The sequence below is a fragment of the Coenobita brevimanus genome, chromosome 74 (assembly GCF_032717465.1).
Source record: "Coenobita brevimanus isolate Jiangsu-jjx chromosome 74, ASM3271746v2, whole genome shotgun sequence".
In the NCBI taxonomy this organism is placed as follows: domain Eukaryota; kingdom Metazoa; phylum Arthropoda; class Malacostraca; order Decapoda; family Coenobitidae; genus Coenobita; species Coenobita brevimanus.
Genome location: NC_137027.1, coordinates 28,538,186 through 28,545,685, shown reverse-complemented (window position 1 = coordinate 28,545,685; position 7,500 = coordinate 28,538,186).

Here is a 7,500-nt window from a genome sequence, read left to right as displayed (position 1 = left end):
ATATATATATATATATATATATATATATATATATATTGAATAGCAATTATATAACATACTGTCACTTTTATTACAGTAAGTATATACAGCATTAATAAAAATAAATACAGTAACTGATGGCCTGGTTCACTACGTCCCTAACACCTTCTCCTAGGCGATTTAATTTGCTTAATTCCCCTTACTATCCTCTTCTGTCTTATATAAAGCCTATCCAATATCGCCATACTCTGAAAGAATAACGTAAAAGAGGATAATAATCAGCTGCAACCAAAAATAAATCGCAAACGAAGCTGTGTTAGGGAGATTCCTTACCCGACAAGAATACGAGCCCCAGACATGAGAGAATTGGAGAGAGAAATGTGAGAAAGTGAAATAAGAAAGTGAGATAGTGAGACAGAGAAAATAGACTGACGGTAGAAAGAATAAAATCGTTATCTCATTTCCTGAAAGTCTCTCTCTCTCTCTCTCTCTCTCTCTCTCTCTCTCTCTCTCTGAGGTGAATCAGCCAAAATAACCGCATATTTGGTGTGTGTGTGTGTGTGTGTGTGTGTGTGTGTGTGTGTGTGTGTGAGAGAGAAAGAGAGAGAGCAATATATGTGTGTGTGTGTGTGTGTGTGTGTGTGTGTGTGTGTGTGTGTGTGTGTGTGTGTGTGCCATGTACGTGACTTGTGTAAGCATGTATAATGGGGAAGAATGAAAGAATGTATGTACGGAGGTGTGTGTGTGTGTGTTCTTACCTAATTGTTCTTACCTAATTGTATCTTTACAGGAATGAGTCAAGCTCGTACTGTCCCGTGTCTTAAACCATATTTATCGTACATGTCTTTAAATCTGTGAATTGTTTTGGCACACACTATTTCATTCGGTAGTGCATTCCATTGATCAATTGCTCTGTTTGGGAAACCGAATTTCCTTACGTCTTTATCACCTCTCTTCTTATGCAGTTTTTTGCAGTGTCCTCTTGCTGATGCTTCTCCATATGTTAAGTAATCATTTATGTCTATTTTCTCCTTCCCTGATATGCACTTATATAGTAGTGTTGGTAGATTCAGTTTATTTAGTCTTTCTTCGTAGCTTAGGTCCCTTAAGCTTGGTATCCATCTTGTAGCGGCCCTTTGAACTTTTTCAATCTTGTCTATATGCTTTTTGAGATGAGACTCCAGACTACTGATGCATATTCCAGGGTTGGTCTAACGAATGTTTTTGTTATCCTTCTTAGCATGTCTTCATTTATGTATGTAAATGCTATTCTCATATTTGCAAGCAGTGTATACATGTTCCGTACCTTCTCGCTGATGTGGTCAGCCGGAGATAGTCTGTTTTTGATAATCACACCTAGGTCTTTCTCTCTTTCTGATGTGTATAGGGTTTTATTTCCTAACTTATAATCTCAATCAGGTTGTTTTCCACTTTTACCAAACTTGATTACATGACACTTGTCCACATTGAATTCCATTTGCCATGTACTACTCCATTCATGAAGTTTATTTAATTCTTCTTGTAGCTCCCTACAAGAGTCTGTGCTAGTAATTCTCCTTTGTATTTTTGCATCATCTGCAAACATATTCAGATAGCTCTCATTTCCAGTGTTACTGTTTATATCATTTATATACACTAAAAACATGATTGGTGCCAGCACTGAACCCTGTGGTACTCCACTAGTCACTTCTTTCCATGATGAGTAGTTTCCTCTTAGTACTGTCCTCATTTCTCTTTTTATGAGAAAATCTTGCATCCAACAAGACAGTTTGCCTCGAATTCCTCCTTGATGGTACAGTTTCCATAAAAGTCTTTGGTGTGGTACTGTGTCAAAAGCTTTCTTGAAATCTAAATAGATACTGTCCATCCATCCTTCCCTTTCCTGTATTGTGTTTGTTACTCTGTCATAGTAGCTCAACAGATTAGTAACACATGATTTTCCTTTTCTGAAACCAAACTGTCTTTCTGTTATCATACTGTGTTCTTCTAGATGATTTACCCAAGCTTTTCTTATAAGCCTTTCTAATACCTTGCTTACAACACTGGTCAGTGATACTGGTCGGTAGTTGAGTGGATTTTGTCTCTTTCCTTTCTTGAATAAGGGGACAATATTTGCTTTTTTCCAAATATCAGGTAGTTTACCTTGACTCAAGGATTTCTTGAAAATTAAAAATAATGGTTTACTTAACTCCTTTGCACATTCTCGTAATACCCAACATGAAATTTCATCAGGACCACTTGCTTTTCCTCTGTCTAATCTACTTAACTCCTCCTGTATTACTTTTTCTGCTATTTGTATATCTAGTAGTATGTGTGGACATGCGTGTTCCACATAGTCCCTCTCAAAAATTTTTTCTTCCGTAAAAACTAATTGCAAATTCTTTTTTAGTGCTTCACAAATATCTTTCTCTTGTGTATAAGTATAAGTGATTCCCTCGTCCGTAATGGATTGTATTATATCTTTTACTTTGGTTTTGCTTCTGATATAGCTGTAAAACAGCTTTGGTTGATCACTACTTTTATTTATTATATCCTCCTCAAACTGTTTTTGGGCTTCCCTCCTTATTCTTGTATAGTCGTTTCTTGCCTGTTTGTAATTATTATACGGCCTTTCACTATTGTGTCTCCTGTATCTATTCCACAACAAATCTCTTCTTTCTTTTGATTTTTTACATTCTGTATTGAACCATTTCTGTAATTTCTTATCTGCTTCTTTGTGCTGTGGGATGTACTTCTGGACTCCTATTTCATAAAACTCACAGAATTTTTTATATACAGCATTTAAATCTTGTCCTCTAAGCTCATTTTCCCAATCAACTTCTAAGAAATACTTCTTTAGGTCTTGATAATTTCCCTTTTTATAGTTTAGGCTCTTTTTGTAACTGTCATTGCTGTTTACTATGTCATATGCCATCCTGAAGTTATAATTTAGTACTGCATGATCGCTTTTGCCGAGTGGAGGGTGATATATTATACTGTCAATATCATTTTCTTGCCTGGTAAATATTAGATCTAGCACTGAAGGTACATCAAGTCCTCTTTTTCTGGTGGTTTCCCTCACATGTTGCGTTAGGAAAAACTCTTGTACTAGATCCAGGCGCTTTTGGTCCCAACAGCTTTCTTGGCTAATTATATCTAGAGTATTCCAATTTATATTTGTATTGAAATCCCCAGTTAGTATAATTCTTTCCGATTTCTCTTCCATTTTATGTAGTAATGATCTTATACTTTGAATTGTACTCTCTGCCAGGTCCTCATATTCGTCTTTTTCCCATGTGTTTGATCTGGGTGGCATGTACAAATTGGCTACAATTACTTTACCTTCAGATGTGTTGATCTCTACTGCAATCAGTTCTACTTGTGATGGTATATCTAGGTTTATTTCCTTGAGTTTTATATTTTTCTTAGTTAATATTATAATTCCTCCTCCTTTTTGTAAATTTCTGTCTCTTCTCCATTATATTGTATTCCTCTAAGCTTAGTATGTCATTGGATATCCTTGGTGTTAATTTTGTTTCAGTTAGGCATATTATTTGTGGTTCATTTTCTCTGACATAATCATTCATCTCTAGTAATTTAGATACCATTCCATCCACATTTGAGTACATCAACTTTATCATTTTGTTTATATACTTGTCATGACATGGTTCTACTACCTTCCTCCTTTTTCTTCCATCCTGTTTGTGTACCACTTTCGTACCTGCAATCCTATTACTTTGTAAAAAAAATTTCTTCTCCTCTTCTGATCTTCCCTCATTTTTTGTTTTTGCTTCCTCCCTTTTCTCTTTCAGTAATTCCAGTTCCTCTTGTGTTAGGCATCTTTTTATCCATACATTTTTGATCTCCTCTTTTTCCATAAGATTGTTTGGATTTTTTAGTATCTCTTCCACAGTGTTTACACTCTGGAAAGTCACTTTAGAGGTCTTGTCTTGCTTTTCTCGTATTTCCCTAACCTTTTGTGTTCCTCTATGTCTTTACTACAGATTACCTCTGATACTTCTTTCAGTAAGCTCATTACCTTTGCCATCTCCTTTTTGTCTCTTGTGATCTTGTTTTTTATTTCTTCCTCTTCTATACCAGTGATTACTATAGATTTGTTTATCTCTACTGAATCTCTGACTAACTTTGGATTGTTTTGGATTATTCTTTTCACTTCCTTTTTAATGCTTTTTTCCTTCACCCTTGTTTCTAAGTCTTTCTTTACTTTCACCATTTCAGCATACGTGGTTTCTACATCAGTTTTGTAGCTTTGTACAGCTTCATTCACCTGTGTTATCTTCTCCTCAATATCACTGCTCTGGTCCATAAGACTGCTTGCTTGCCTAATTGTCTCTGTGTCATTTTTTAACTCTTCCATAACACTCTCATGATTGACTACTGTACTTGCCATTTCACTCACTTTCTTCCTAAGCGTACTCAATTCCACTGTTAGTTCACTGATGGTTGTGTCTTTCTTATTGGCCTCCCTTCCTAGTTTTTCTATCTCTTCGTTTTGCAAGTGCATTTGCTTCTTTATTTCATCAATTTCATTTTTGAAAGCCATTTCTAGTTTGTGTACACGTTCAACCAGTCTATTGTGAGTCTCCACTTCAACCAGTTCTTGGAAGAAATCATCACTTTGCTTTTTACTTTTATCTCTTTTCTTTTCCAAATTTGTTTGACTAAAGTATGTATCCATTTTGCAATACTAAATGAACAGAGTATGTACTTACAGAGTATGTACACTTTCCCTGTGTTGCTGTAGTCTAAACAAACCCAGCTGACTCAGCACATTTTTTCCTCGTGATTCTTTTTTCTGTTTGAACAAGTCTTGTTTAAACTTATTGTTTTTTTTCCTTTTATTAATGAAAAATCATTTAGTCTAACCTGGTACAGAGCTTGACTCATACAAAGATACTAATTTAGGTAATGCCACTGGCCGTGTTGGTTCTGTACGGAGCGCCGATGTCAGACGTCTGCATCTGTGTGTGTGTGTGTGTGTGTGTGTGTGTGTGTGTGTGTGTGTGTGTGTGTGTGTGTGTGACCTTTGACCTTTCAGTAAGAATCCCTTCCTCTCCAGTGAACAGAAAGCAAGCCGAGAAAATGAAGAGAGAGAGAGAGAGAGAGAGAGAGAGAGAGAGAGAATGTTAAATACTACTCCAAAACTCCTAATTACACCCTCTGCCTCAAGGGGTTAATGAGGGTCGTCTCTTAACTGGGCTAAGAAGACCCAACAGGGGTCATTACACCTGATACACACCCTTAATTAACCCACCTTGATTAAATAAAATGGACTGCCAATTAAAGGTAAATATATCTTGCGGTAATTAGCGGTCAGTATGCAATTTGATACAGGTAATTAACGAGCAGTATCATATATTCATGTTAGTCCGTAATTAGCGCTTAGTTAAAGGCTCCCATGGTCGATTTTGCGTCGTACTAGGACTGCTCAGTCTGCTGGTGTGGGCGGTGTGGCAGTGAGTGTAGGAAATAAATGATGCAGGGTAGACATTGACAACTTACTAGGGTTTATTCTGTGCGGTTCTTGACATGGTTCTTTGAGCTATTTAACCGGGAGGAGGATTTGGTTTTAGCTAGTTGGGATTTCGGTTTACTTTTTTTTTTTTAATGCAAGGAAGAAGGAGCCAAAGGGAAGAAGCCAGCATGTTGTTCCCTCCAAGAAAAAACAATAAGATGATAGAGAGCCAAATAGCTTCTTTATATATTTACTATTAGTCATGCTGACGATATAAGACAAAGTGCCCGATGCTGGCATGGTGTGGACGGAAAATTCGTGACTAAATATGATTTTCAGAGTATTTTCCTCTCTCTCTCTCTCTCTCTCTCTCTCTCTCTCTCTCTCTCTCCCTTGCTCTCTATGCATCTATCTGTCCATCGACACACACACACACACACACACACACACACACACACACACACACACACACACACACACACACACACCACATAATGAGAAAGTTAACCCGAACTCTCAGATGTTCATGTACACAGCCAGTCAACTATGGGGCAGAATTTTCAGTTTTTCTTTTCTAAACTACCATAACTGCACACATCACTACCACACACGCATGTATGCACGCCTCGTACGCCCAAATGCAGAAACAAAAACACAAAAAACACTGAATGTATCTAAGGTGCAGATAAAGTGTGGGTGTTTCAAGATGGGAGTGGTTTTGGCAATGCTTTGTGTGTGTGTGTGTGTGTGTGTGTGTGTGTGTGTGTGTGTGTGTGTGTGTGTGTGTGTGTGAGAGATAAAAAAAAGTTTGGTGAAGCGGTGGAAGTTAAATGTGAGATGAAATGGATGATGGAGTTCCCTCAGTTCACGCACAAACCACCAACACAAACCTCCAAAGCTACGATTACAAACAACTTCCATCATCACAACCGCAACCATCATCAACAACGATCTGCAGCCACTACTAATAACTCTGGTCAATTGCACCAGTCATAACCACCACAACACAATCACTACCATCAACACAGTCATCAGGTACGACCACGACCAAGCAGCACCACCACAACCACCATCTTTTATCACAACCAATTTCCACAGTCATTACGTCAACCACCATTAGTACAACCACGCACCGCCATCACCAAAACCACGCACCGCCATCACCACAACCACCCACCGCCATCACCACAACCACGCACCGCCATCACCAAAACCACGCACCGCCATCACCACAACCACGCACCGCCATCACCACAACCACGCACCGCCATCACCACAACCACCCACCGCCATCACCACAACCACCCACCTCCATCATCACAACTAGCTTTATGTTCCTAGCAACATCAAAAGATTCCCTGGCAGATGAACTACTAGCTAGAGGTGAACTATCAGTGTTCTTCATTCTCATTTCATGATCCACTTCCTTTTGTCTCATCTGAGCTTGTAATTCTGGTTCTCTCATTTTTGCTTGATATTCTAGTTCTCTCATTATGCGATTCTAATTCTCTCATTTATCTTGCGATTCTAGTTCTCTCATTTTTGCTTGCACTTTTAGTACTCTCAGCTTTTTTCTGGCTAGCCTAAGCTCCATTTTGTCACTAGTATCATGAGCAGAAAATTCGCTGGGGCCAGGTATCTCCTACGCCAAAGTCCCAGGGTCAACACCTTGTGCAGTATCAAATGGCTCAAAACTACCTGTTGAGGACTCATTTTGCTCAAACATGGGTTTCAGTATTAGATCAGGTAACTTAGAGATTGAGGCAGAAAATCTCAATTGTAAGGCCTGGGCAAGCAATCTTAGTTCGTGTTTTGTGAGTGTTTTCACTGTGGTTGGGGAAGGCTTAGCACCCAAAAATGTTTTCACATCACTATCACTCATTAGGGTCATGATTACTGATTGCAGTTCAGTAGGTACCGGTAAGAGAAAGCACTGTGTATGTGGCCAAGGTTGCCAATATTATGTCACAGAGCTATTCTTGCGAGGAGGTCGCCAAATTGTTATGGAGGTATATAGTAAGGTGCAGTCATAATCCTTAATTAATCAACAAAAGGGGTAAGGTTAA